Raw genomic sequence first — 14,985 nt, 5'->3', positions numbered from 1 at the left:
TATGTTGTTTTTCTGAACTGATGATATTTCTGGGGTTGAGGAACTGGAGAATATCTGGTGCCAAAATCTGATTAATTTTAATCTGAAGAGTGTGCCTTTTAAAACAAATATTTAGCAATTTTCCAAAGGGGAGAACTCAGGTTGTAACTCCAACTATCAATTATTGCTCCGCAAAGAATTCCCTTGCTCTGGAGCTCAGTGAGCAAATGGCATTAGGTATATGTTGGGATGGGGGAGGAGGGGGTACTGGGTGGCTCTCAGAAAGCTACTGTACAAGTGACAGTTTCCTCCACATTGGCAAACAGTTGCTCTGAGCGTCAGGACTGTGTCTGGGGAAAAATTAGCTTCAGTCTTTTGCATCATGGAAAATTTTATAAACCGAAGTCCTTTTCTTTCCCTTTCTACTTGCTCCCACATACTTGGCATTTTAACATTCTTCTAACAGATTTTTAAAAATCTTATATTGTCATGCTATGAAAGCACACAAATTAATTTACTGAATTCATTTTTTTTTCCATTGGCAGACCCTGTATTTTGTATCCTTATCTTTTCACTTCATTCACATTACTTGCTTCCTCAGTTATGCATGAACCTAGTGGGATTGTTCCTAGGAATAGACATTCATTAGATGAAAATGGCATTTATTTGTTATGCATATATCATAGGTAAACAAAATATATGGTGTGAGGTTTACCAGAGTGTGTATTTTCTGGCTAAGTTATTGCTACCATATGGTTAAACTCATTTGTTGTAAACATAAGTACCTTATTTGTATGTTTTATATAAATTAGTATTTCATTAATTTTACCTTCAGGTGGCAAAATGCTGTCATCTAAAACCTGTCTAGACTATTTAAACTCTGTTACTACAGAACTCCATCCCACCCTGGGCTGTCTCATTTCTAAGGACACATTGTGATAAAATTACCTCTTGCCCAGAGCTAATGCTATTGTGAATATAGTAACTGTTTCACTGCTTGTTTTAAAAGCAAACAGAAATAAATGTTATTAATTAAAACATCGGTTGTTTCTCTCATTGTCATTTGATGAACAGCATATTCTTTGTTATCCAATCTCTTCAAACAAGCTTCTACCAGCACCAGATAAGGAGTGGGAAGATGATCGAACACAGAGGAAAAACCTGTAAGTTTCTTACGTTTGAGATTTATACCCTACCACATTATTACATTGTTCTCTTTCGATTCAGCAAACAAGTAATCAATTTGCTGACGTGAACAATACCATTCTAGCAGTGGAGACTTGGAAGGAGGGGTTGTTGCTAGGTAACCACCTTTTTGCCACCCAAAACACACAGCCTCAAACAAGTTCCCTCCCTGGGAAACAGACCATTCTGTACAAGTGGCTGTGTTTACTTCAGAATGATTCTTTGACTATTGAAATGGTTCAGTATTTACCCTACTTAATTTTGCATTCCGGTTACAAATATCTATATACACTTTGAGAAACAATGAAAAGAACACTTGAGTTCTGTTTGTTTTTAAGAAATCCAGTTGAATTTAAGACTATTGGTGATTCATTATATGATTGTTTACATCCATTTTAATCATTTAAAAAATAGTTTAATATATAGTTTGATTGATAAAGCTTATACAATTTATTCAATATTATAGTTTAGTCTGTATTTTCTCTAGTCCCTTACTTAAAAATAGTATTATTAGATGTGTTTAGGATCTTCTACAAAATAATATCTCAAAAGGTTTTGAGAATGTTGTGATCTTCAGTAATCTTTAGTAATACCCAGATTAGTAATACAAAGGCATTTTACTGGTATGTGGGTGGAGTAGAAGGAAGTATCTGATAATGGAAAATGGATAATTGTTTTAATGTTCCATATCATTCTATTAAGAATGCTGGCTCTGATGTTAATGGAAAAGATTTATCTTACAAGCACACCCAACTCCAAATCTTGCAAGACAAATGCTTTCCCAATTAGTATCACAAGAAATCCTTTCACTATGAACCACTTGCACATTTGTTTTTCTTCAACATATTCAGTATTTACTCTGTAACAACCTAAATTAGGATTTGAGGGCTCATGAGTGAAAAACTCATTAACCCAAACCACGAAAAAGCTTATCATCTCTCTTCTTTTCTTCTTTCTTTCAATACACAATTATTAAACATGTACTAATTCTTAGGTTTTTGGTAAGTAGGGGATATATATTAGATGACAAAAATGATCCTTATCCTAATGGAGCTTACTGCCTAAAGGAAGAATAGACAGTTTTCCTTCAGAACTGGGAAAATAGATGATAATTACATTTATATTTCTTTTGCCTGGTATTTCCTATTGAGATTGATCAGCAGTACCATTTTCTTACACTGAATGCAAAAATAAATCCAAAATGAATTAAAGAACTTAAATGTGAGACCTGAAACCATAAAAATCCTAGAAGAGAGCATAGGCATTAACTTCTCTGACATCAGCGATAGCAACTTGTTTTCTGAGGCAAGGAAAATGAAAGCAAAAATAAAGTATTGGGAGTACATCAAAATAAAAAGTTTCTGTACAGTGAAAGAAACAATCAACAAAACTAAAAAGCAACCAATAGAATAGGAGGAGATATTTGCAAATGACATATCTGACAAAGAGTTATGCAAATGACATATCTGACAAAGAGTTACTAACCAAAATATATAAAGAATTTATAAAACTCAACACTGCAAAACCAAATAATCAAATTAAAAAATGGGTAGAATACATGAACATTTCTGCAGAGAAAACATACAGATGGCCAACAGATATATGAAAAGTTGCTCATCAACACTTACCATCAGGGAAATGCAAATCTAAACTACAATGCTATACCACCTCACATCTCTCAGAATGTCTAAAATCAAAAATACAAGAAACAACAGGTGTTGGTAAGGATATGGGGAAAAAGGAACCCTTTAGCACTGTTGGTGGGAAGGTAAACTGGTGCAGCCACATGGAAAACAACATGGAGATTCCTCAGAAAGTTAAATATAGAATACCCTATGATCCAACAATCACACCACTAGATATTTACCCAAAGAATACAAAAACTCTGAAGGGATACATGCACCCTTATGTTTATAACAGCATTATTTACAGTAGCCAAGATATGGAAGCAGCCCAAGATCAATGGATCGATGGATGGGTTGATGAATGGATAAAGAAGTGGCATGCATATATAAAAATATATATATTCAATGCAGTATTATTCAGCCATGGAAAAGAATGAAATCTTGCCATTTGCAATCACATGGATGGAGTAAGAGAGTATAATGATAAGCAAAATAAGTCAACCAGAGAAAGAAAAAAAATATCTGAGTGCATTCATATGTGGAATTTAGAAAGCAAAACAAATGAACAAAAGGAAAAAGAGAGAGAGAGAGAGAGAAACTGAGAAAGAGACTCTTAATTATAGAAAACAAATTGAAGATTGCCAAAGGGGATGTGGGTGAGGGGATGTTTTAAATAGATGATGGGGATTAAGAAGTGCACCTGTTACAATGAGCAAGCACCAGGTGATCTATGGAATTGCTGAATCACTATATTGTTCACCTGTAACTAATATAACGCTGTACGTTATCTAACTGGAATTAATGTAAAAACTTAAAAAAAGGAAAAAGCAAAGATTGGTCAGCAATATATCACAGCTATTCAGTCTGTCTTTATTGACCCTCTTCTTCATAATATTCATTATTATTGTTAGAGTCAGATTGCATTCTTCCAATTTCTGATTGTCTATATCTTCTCTCTCTTTTCAGAGTCAAAGTTTCACTACACTATGAAGTCTCTGACTTACCAGTACTCAAGGATTCATTCTGATTTAAATTCTTATAGCACTAGCTCTACTGAAATCCTTTAAAGCAGGTTGACATATTATTAGCTATATACCAACAATTTCCAAAAAGATAAATCAAAGGCCTCCATCAGTTCTCACGCCAAATAATTCACAAGGTTCCCATTTGTTCATGATCTTCCTCTCACAATTTTTTTTTCATGAGTCCTGACCTCATTTTACTTTTATATTCCAGGCCTATTTTTAAGTTGTGGTCTTTGAAGTGACTTCTCTAATTCTTGGGTCTTGGCTCTTTAACAAGCATTTGACCTAGAGCCATTTTAAAAGCTTATCCTGTTTCAGTTTACCTTGAAGATATTTCTTGTTAGCTCCCCAAAACACAAACATCCTCCTGTTTCCAATCTACTATTCTTTTTTTCTTAAGATTTATTCATTTTTATTTGAGAGAGAAAGATACGGTGAGTGAAGGGAAGTGTAGAGGAAAAGAATCTTCAGGCAGATTCTTCTCTGAGCATGGAACTGATGTGGAACTCTATCCCATGACCCATGAAATCATGACCTGAGCCACAACCAAGAGCTGGTTGCTCAACTGACTGAGCCACCCAGGAGCTCCTCCAATTTATTATTCTTTAGCCAGACTTCTTTTAGCCTTCCATTATCAATAAAAATTGGGATATTTTATATTTTGGGGAAGTGTGGGATCAGCAAAATTATACTAAAACTTTCAACCAAAATAGTGGAGATTTAACAAATGTTTTATTACTTAATAATTAATGAAATATATATATTTATTTTCAAAATATAAAAATAAGCACTGGTACTACTGATAAAGATTAATGCTTAATATGTCATTGAATAATATATATATTCTAGCATAAAACAGCTATGAAATACAACAGGCAGCAAGGACAAAATTAAAATGATTATCGACAATATGAAAATAGACAAAATAAGTAAACTATAATTATTTAATTAAGTATAGAAGATTTACAAATTCCAAAATAAATGGTTTCATAATAAGTTAAAAAATAAAATTTAACAATATACTGTTCACAGTAAAAGTACCAGACGTTGACTACAAAATTAAAATAATAGAATGTATCATGATTTTTTAATATATGGAGATGAGGGGGCACCTTGGAGGTTCAGTTGGTTAACTGGTTCTTGATTTTGGGTCATGTCATGATGTCAGGGTCTTGGGATCAAGCTCCACTTCAGCTTCATGTTCATTGGAGAGTCTGAGGATTCTTTCTCTCCTCTCGCTCTCCAACTCCCTCATGCACTCTTTCATAAATAAATAGATCTTTAAAAATATGGAGATGAAAAATTAAAGTTAAAAAGTCAAAAAAACTCAAAAGGAGGAAAATATGCAACTTACACCAATAAAAGTATATACTGACAATAAAAAGGCAACAGTTTTTAAGGTTTATGCTCCAAATAACTTATCATCAAACACATAAAGCAAAACAGTGATAAATGCTGAAGAAAAATAAGCAGAAACATACCTCTTTAGTAGACGTCATTTCTTTCCGCCACTTACAGATCATCGTAATTCCAGGTTTAGACCATTTATCTAAGGTGGATCGATTTTGCTGACAGTGCCTTTTTAAACCATAAACAAGTAATTTTTAAAGCATACAAAATCTTGGAAAGCAGGGAAAATTTCTCAAATGTGTAATGCAGGATCTTTAAGAATTTTTTAAAGAGTGTGACCATATTAAAATATATAGTATTTCATTAAAATGTATGGACTTAAACATCAATAAAAAGTAATTTTCAAGATGATATATTAGAACACCATTTAAAGAAGTAAATAATTATATGTGTATATATAAGCAATCATCCCCTCATTAGTACATGTACATCACAAAGAAATTCTCACACAGGACCATGAGGTGATATGTATGTTACACACTGATTGTGGTAGCAGGGAATTACAGGCAACATATGAATATCCATCACAATGTGAATGAATATGTAAGTTGTATTGAAAGCAAATTATATGATATTATCCTGCAGTTAAAAGCAACAAAATATGCTAGCTACATATACACATATATAACATATACGCACACATAACATATACACACACATACACACATATTCCTACATATATACAAGCTATATATATAATACACATCTTATAAAATATTGAATAGAGTTAAATAAAAATACCCTTTATGCAAAACAAACACACACACACAAATACCACTACACATTTTCATAAATAAAAAACAAACAGACTTTTCTTCAGGTTCTAGTGGATTCATCTGTGGCAGACCTGCCAGGAATAATTAGGAAATCCACATAAAATCTGTTTTAAAAAGTTTGTTTTAAAGCATTTATGAATTGATGAAGCAACTAGAGCTTCAAGGGCCAAGATATAAGTGAAACAGCAGAGAGATGAGCTGATATTCTGCAAATCACTTTTCCTCTCAGGAAATTGGCTGATTCTTAAAAATTGGTAAGAAACTGTGCTAAGAAATAGAAAAACAAACAGATTTTTTGGCAATCTCACAGGACTAGAGAGGCAATAATTATAGTTAGGGAAAGCCGAGACAGTGAGGAGAAAGTGGCTGGCATCCTAGAAAGGAAGGAGGTACAGAGAGAGCTCCTGCACTGAGTGATTTTATGCCCAAGACACATGCACAGTTCTTCAACTTTGCAGGGAAGAGGCTCAGAAGCTAAGCAGAAAACTGCTGAAAAGCAAAATTATGGTTTCAGTTGACTCATGAGGCAGAGAAGAGCAAAATTATGCCTTATTATCCATCAATGTGAAAGTTCTTTGGTAATCACCACAGGTTTCAGTTGGAAGCACTGAAGAACATCCAAAAGAAAGGACAAATCAGCTGTAGAATGAGCCCTACAAAACTAGAATCCAGACTCCACTTAGCTTAATTCCTAAAAAGATTAATGTGATGTATTCCCCCCAAAAGGTAGTTTATCAGAGGATCTTTGAACCCAAGCTGAAGAAAATCATATCATATAGAGCAGCTATAACTTTTCATATGCAATGCCCATCATGGAATAAAAAATATCAATCTAATGAGAAAGTAAACCAAGGATAAAATGCATAATTTTAAAAAGTCCATAGATTAGTGACATAGCTAATGGTCATTAATATCTTGATAAAAGAGATGATAAGATATTTTCTAGAGATTTAGAATTTATAAGACTCAGACTAACATTGTAGAACTGAAAAATAGAGCTTTTGAAATTAAGAAATGAATGGATATAATGAACAGATGACTAAATAAAGTACAGAGTATTAATGAACCAGAAGAACAGTCCATAGATAATATCCAGACTGAAGCATAGAGCACTAAAAGTATGGAAAACTCATAAAACTGAATCAGAGATAAATGGGGCATGATAAAAGGTAATAACAAAATTGTAATCTGGCAACTTAGGTACAAGCAATATTTGAAGAGAAAATAATGGAATTTCCTAACCCAAAGATAAGTAAGAAAAAGTACTGAGAAATCCAAGCAAAGGTATTAGGAAGAAAACCACAAAGTGCAACTTACTTAAATGACTACAAACAAAAAGAAAATTTGAAAGCATTCAGAAAATACAATATATTATCTTCAAAAAGCAGCAATAGGACTCATCTAAAACCTCATTAGAGATGACGTCTGAAGACAATAACTCTGAAAGGATGAAAGAAAACAGCTGTCAATCTAGAATTTTGTATCAGCAAAACTCAATGTGAATGAAAGAAATTTCTAGAAAAGCAGAAGCTGAAAGAATTCATTGACAGCAAATGTTAACTAAATGAAAGAAACTGATCACTGACCAAAACAGAAGTATCAAGAAAAATAAGAACATGGAAAAGTGTCAATAGAGTCTAAATGTAAATGAATATTAGTATCTTAAAACAGTACAAATGCATGGTGGTATCTAAAATATTATAGAACAGAAAGTAGGGCTAACAATGATTCAGAGGGTAAGAGGAAGTAAATTGAGTTCCATTGTTTTAAAATCTGGGAAATGGTAAAAGGAATAATTTGTTTCCAGGTAAACTCTGAACAAGTAGCAGGAAAAAAATGTGTATCTAAGAAGTTAGCAAATGCCAAAATACTAATAAAAGCTAAAGGAGGGACGCCTGGGTGGCTCAGTTGGTTAGGCAGCTGCCTTCGGCTCAGGTCATGATCCCAGAGTCCTGGGATCGAGTCCCACATCGGGCTCCTTGCTCGGCAGAGAGCCTGCTTCTCCCTCTGCCTCTGCCTACCTCTCTGTCTGCCTGTGCTTGCTCGCTCTCTCTCCCTCTGTCTCTGACAAATAGGTAAAATCTTAAAAAAAAAAAAAAAGCTAAAGGAAAAAAGAAAAGATAGAAAAAAGAAACAGGTGGTCTAATAGAATACAAATGATATTTTGGAGGATACTACCTCAAAGATACTGTAATTACATTAACTAAAATGAACTAAATGCTACTATTAAAAAGGGAATAAAAGATTGTCAGACTGTAGGAAAAGATATAAACCCAATGCACCAACTCTATGGCACTTAGCAAGAGACAAAAATCTTAAGACAGAAAGCATCAAAATAAAAGGGAAGTAAATATACCAATGGTACACCAGTCAAAAGAAAGCTATAACATTTATGTTTCTGATATACATATATTAGATATGTAGATTTTTAAGTTAGACAAAAAGACATTAGTAAAGATAAAGGATATTTTAAAATGAGAAATGTGAAATTATATTAGGAAGATATAAATTTGTATGTGTTCATTAATATAGCTTCAAATTGAAAGCACTAGATGAGAAATAGAAAAATCTACATCATCAAAGGAAATTTTTTCAAGTCTTTTTCATATAGTAGACACAGTAGACACAGATCAATATAGAAACAGTATCTAAATGCATTAATAAATTTGAGCTAATTATCAAATGCCATACAGAGTGTTCTTTACAAGTGAATATAAAACATTTAGTAAAATTGACTAGGAGGTGGCCATAAAAAACACCATAAAAAAACACCTCAAAGGACAGAAAGATTCAGTTTGTTCTCTAACGATAGAGGAATGAAGCAAGGAATTAGAAAAAAAACTATCTGGAGCAAGTTCTATCACTTGAAAACTATGCAAACCCCCTATAAATAACCCATGGGTCACAGGAGGAAATTTTAATAGAAATTAGGAAAAAAATGTGAACACAATGACAATGAGAACATTATAAAACAGACAAAAACTATTAAATACAGCTTAAAATGTGCTTAGAAAGTTCATGGACTTCTGTGTATGTCCTAGAATAGAAAAGAGAATAGAAAAGAATACAGAAAACAGTGATCTAACTATTCACAGCTAAATGTTAGAAAATGAAAAGGAAATTCAACCCAAAGAATGCTGACAAGGAAAAAAAATGACAGAAAAATAAATTAATACAATAAAAAGAACATTGCAGTAAGAAAACAAACTAACAAATCTAAAATAACTTACTTGATACAATTAATGTTACTGATAATTTCTGACAATTGACAAAAAAAAAAAAAGAAGAGCGGAAAATACAAATCACAAATGACTCAAGAGAGTAAAAAAGGCATGCCACAGAACAGGAGTTAGAGAATAATATAGTTGCAATACTTATTTCTGACAAAAAAATCGTATCCAGAAGTATGGAAAGAAAAATCAATTTCTAAAAGACACATTCCAATTTAAAATAGGCAAAAGGATTATAGAGATACTTCACTAAGAAAGATATAATATTTCAATGGTTAATGATCATATGAAAGGAGCTTAAGCGTAGCAGCAGTAGCCTTTTGAAAAAGGCAAATTAAAACTACCCACGAGAGAGTTCAATACACCCACTGAAAGGCTTAAATGGGTTGGGGTGGGGGATATAATACCATTTTTTTTTTTCTTTTTTACAATACCAAATGCAAGTAAGAATGTGGAGGCATTGCTTTTGGGCTTTTTTATTGGTACAAACATTTTGAAAAACTGTTTGACAGTATCTAATAAAGTAGGACATAGACAAAGGTATGGCCCTGCAATTCCAACCATTGCCTAATTTAAACTGAAGCAACTACATCCAGATACAAAAATGTTCATAGCAACATTATTTGCAGTAGCTCAAAATTGAAACAGCTAGATTCAATAAACAAAACTGTATGTTAGAATACAATGCAGAAATGAAAAAGAACAAAATGCTGCTGTATGCAACACAGATGAATCTCATAAACAAAATGATGAATGGGAGAAACCAGACAAGAAAGATTAAACACTATAAGATCCACTTATTTAAATTTCAAAAAAATTAAGAAAAACATATCAGTGTTAATAGAAGTCATTTGGTGATCATCTCTGCAGGAGCTAATAACTGAAATGGAACAGATTTCCGTGGGGTTAATATTCCTTATCTTGATCTGGACAGCAGTTACTACATTTTTGGATTTGGGTTTTGTTTTGTTTTTTTTTTTTTTAATTCACTGACTTGTTCGGTAATAGTTTGTGTACTCTTCTGTATATATATTATATGTGTGTGTCTTTACATTTAAGCTCACTACATATTTTACAAGGGTAAATGTATTTTCAAGGACATACACAAACACATTAGGGTAGATATTAAGGTAAATGCACATAAAGGAAGAAAATATCATTGGTAATGATCATAAGACAGAAAAATAAATTAGAGATGGACTGTGAATAACTTATTATGCAACTATGCTTTTTTTCCCCTTTGGGTATTCTTCCGAACTTTAACTTTCCAAGTATCTACTCAGTTTGGATCCTATCTCACAAAGATCTTCACTTCCCCTGTAGGTTGACAGTAATGTATCAGTTCTATAGATGTTATAAAAATAGATGGTATGAAAACTGAAAGTACTAGTAATCAGCTCTGCATAAAGATTATATAAAGAAAATGCATATAAAATCTGAATTTCTTGAACTTCTACATCAAATGTTCTTCCTATGGTCTCAGTATTACCAAGAGAAATGAACAAGATAAAAGTCACACATTTCATCTGGCAATCCTGGAAACCCCACAGCATATGAGAAGTTTGATTATGTATATAATTCAGTTAGGGGTAAAGTTCAGGGAGCTGGAACCATTATCTAGCATCAGACTGGAGGGATAGGAATGGGATGGTTTAGAATTCCGTGACCTTAAACTTCTTTCCAATTATTCAATGTTAAAAAACAATCCATTACCTCAGAGGTAATTGGTCCAATCCTCACATTATTGAACCCATTCTGCACTGAGTACTGCTTACAATGCCAAAAGACCAGAGAAAGCAATGCATATGTCCAGAATATAAAATGGAAGGTAAAATATGTCTTTGACATTGTCGTCCTTTCTTTACGCAAACTTTCTTTACCTTACAGCACTCACTTCTTCACCAGTTAGTATTTATTCATCTGCTTATTTATTTTTCCCCTCTCTCCTCACAAATGTATGCCTTCTTTCAGGTGAAAAATTAATAACTATTGCCCACAGCATACTTTGAAATAAAATACTTCTGTGACTTCTCTTGGGGAGATTGGTATTCTAAATACTTATATCTGTGAATAAAACCAAAATTAAGATCAAGTGTTAATGGTATTGACTTACTTGGCAAGGAAGAAAAAATACAAGAAATTGAAAAGTTTAACTTGGAAAATCATTCGAGGGGCACCTGGGTGGCTCAGTTTGTTAAGCATCTGCCTACAGCTCAGGTCATGATCCCAGGATCCTGGGATCGAGCCCCACATTAGACTCTATGCTAGGTGGGGAGCCCATTTCTCTCCCTCCCTCTCCCCTGTCCTTGCTTGTGTAGAACTTCAGTTGCTCTTTCTCTCACTTTCTCTCTCTCTCAAATAAATAAAATCTTGAAAAGAAAAAAAAAAAAAAAGAGAAAAGAATGTGATACCCAACAGGGTATCCATCATCTGGAAAAAGTTAATGTCAATGATAGTTTAGGAAGTCTTCAGGGTTCCTGGACTCAATTTCTTCATGGATGGTGTGAGGTTACACACACAAAATGAAGCAGTTCTCAGATACCAGCAAGGTGTATGAGACTTCAATTCTGACATTATCCACCTGGAGATGATAACAGATTCCAAAGGTTAAGGGAATAGTCCTACAAGACCGCCTTCCACCTCCCACTTCAGATGCCGGTCACTCCTGACACTGGCTGCAGACTGAAGTTTCCTCCTTAGAATCTTTTAATTTGCTAGAGAGCCTAAAAAAAACTCAGAGGAACACATTTACCAGTTTATTGAAGAATATGATAAAGAACACAAATCAATGGCCAGATAAAAAGACATGTAGGTTGAGGTATAGGGAAAGAACAAGGAGCTTCCACGCACTCTCCAGGCACTCCATGGTCTCAGATTTCCACATATTCACCCACCCAGAAGCTTTCCAAGCCCGGTCCTTTGGGTTTTTTAAGGTAGCTTCATTGCATAGTTAGCTTGATAGAGCTGTTGGCTACTGGCTGATTCAAGCCCCAGCTTGTCTTCCCTTCCCAGAGTTTCAATCCTCTAATCACATGATTGGTCCTCCTGGCAACCAGTCCCTGCCCATTATATCTCAAACCCTAACTACTAAAATGTTGTATTTTTAGAATACAGAGCACAATGACAGAGTCAGAAATTGCTAATATTCATTTAGTCTAATTTGTACATTTACTTGTCCCCCTCCCATCTTTTACTGGAATCATTTTTTTTTAATGGATGTATAACTTATTAATTAACTTTTGGCACCAAACCACATTTAGCCCCTTTGATGAGCAGTCATGGCTCTGAGAATTGCCAATTAGTTCCACTGAAGTTCTAGAAAATTATGAAATGTCATCAAAACATCTAAGGTTAAACTGTTGTTAATGCCCAGGATGTAGTATGGGCCGAGAAACAAATAAGGAAGAAAAGAGGAAAGGAAAGGAAAGGAAAGAAAAGAGAAAGAAGAGAAGGGAAAGAGAAGAGAAAAGAAGGGAAAGAGAAGAGAAAATAACAACACAGAGGAAACAGTAAAGGGGTTGAAAAAATGGGAGAAAGGATAGCAAGAGTATCGGAGAAAGAAAGAAGTTAGGCAGATACATGAGTAAGGAAGGAAGGAAGGAAGTGAGGTAAGGGAGAGGGGAGTTTGAAAAGAGAGAATTCCCTTTTGAATAGAGAAATTAAAATATATTTAATTTAGGAGTCGACTAGCAAATGGCTGCTAAGTAGCTGCAGCATACGCTTCTTTTTGACTCCTGCTATTATTCTGTTTCCTCTGTCTTCTCCTTTTGTCTGTGATCTTTTATATCCTGGCCTTTGCTTTTTTTTTAATGGCGATTTTTAAACTTAACATTGTATTACCAGACAGCAAAATTAACTTTTTTTATTGTTATGTTTCTATGAATTTTAACATACATGTAGATTCATATAACCACCACGACAATTAAGTTACAGTTCCATTACCCCAAAAAACGTCCTTGTGCTATTTTTTATTGTTCTATCCCCCACCAAGTATAAACCTTGGCAACCACTGGTATGTTCTTGATCACTATAGTTTTATCTTTTTGAGAATTTCATATAGATGGATTAAATAGGACGTATGATGGCCTTCTTTCACTCAGCACAGCACCTTTCAAGAATCATCCAAGCAACTGCATGCATTAACAGTTTGATCCTTTTTATTGCTGAGTGGGATTAAATGTTATGGATGAGCCACAGTTTGTCAGTAACCCAATGGAGGACATTTGGGTCGTTTTCAGTTCTCGTCTATTATAAAGAGCACTCATGTATTATAAGGACAGTCACGTTCAGGATTTTGTGTAAATATTTTTTATTTCTCTAGAGTAAATACCCAGGAGTTGGCTAGATTGGTCTTGTGGCAAGTTTGTTTCATTTGATAGAAAGTTGCCAAACCATCTTCCAAAGTTAAAATGTCCCATTTTTGCATTCCTGTCAGTAATAGTGTGTTCTAGCTGCTCCGCATCCTCACCAACAGGTGCCAGTATTAGCATTTTTAAAAAATTTTAGTTTTGCTATTAGGTGTACAAGGTATGCAGAGATACCACATATTGGTTTTAATTTACACTTCTTTGGTGGCTAATAATATTGAATATATTTTATAACCTTTTCAATGGAGCGTCTGTTGTTAAACGTCAACTGACACATTCAAATTTTCAAGGGTTTTTTTGAGCACACGTCGATTCAGATTGGGCAGCACCACACAAAAAGTGGTTAGGAATGTTCCATCAGCAGGAGCTAGAGGCAAATTTTATACAGAGAAGATTTGGAAGCAAAGCAATTATTTAATTGGCTATAGTTTAAGTGATTGCTTAATGTGGGAAAGCCAAATTGGCTGTTTGTGATTGGATGTTCTTAAGTTTCACTTTCTTGGATTCTAGTGCATTGACTCTGGCTTAGGTTTCTGTTTGCTTACATAGGTTACGAAGACATTAGGGACTCCCCAGCCTATTGGCCTCCTTTGGTTAATTACTTTAACACTATTCAAGTCCTTTACTTATTTTTTAAAATTGGTCTGTTAGTTTTGTTATTGCTGAGTCCTGAGATTTCTTTGTATATTTTGGTAGAATATATATTATTTGTAATGTGTATAATATAAATAATTGTAATATATACATAAATATATCTATATATTATTTATATGTTTATTTGTACTTATATTTTATAAGTATAAAATATATTTATATATTTAAATTTATATATTATATATATACATAAGTATTTATTTATACTTATATATATAATATATATATACTTACATATATATAAAATATATACATATATATATAAAACCTCCTGTGTGATTTACATGTATGTTCTATGAATCTGAAGCTTGTCTATGCACTCTACTAACAGTGCCTTTGGCAAAGCAAAAATTTTTAATTTTAATTTATTAATTTCTTTTATTTAATAGATTACAACAGTCATTTCTAAGAACTCTTGGACTAACCTGAGTCAGGAACACTATTTTTAAGGTGTTTTGTTTTGTTTTTGTTAATATAGTTGAGACACCATGTTACATTAGTTTCAGGTACACCACACAGTAATTAGACAGGTTTATACATTATGCTATGCTCACCACACGTGTAGCATCTGTCACCATGCCAGCTATTACAGTACCATAGTCTACATTCTTTATGTTGTGCCTTTTATTCTTGTGGCTTATTCATTCCATAACTGAAAGACTGTATTTCCCTTTCTCCTTAACCCATTTTGCCCATTCCTCCCCCTTCATTTTTTAATAGTTTATTTTCATTTC

Source organism: Mustela nivalis, assembly GCF_964662115.1.
Source record: "Mustela nivalis genome assembly, chromosome: 14".
Lineage (NCBI taxonomy): Eukaryota > Metazoa > Chordata > Mammalia > Carnivora > Mustelidae > Mustela > Mustela nivalis.
Note: the sequence above shows the minus strand (reverse complement) of the source record.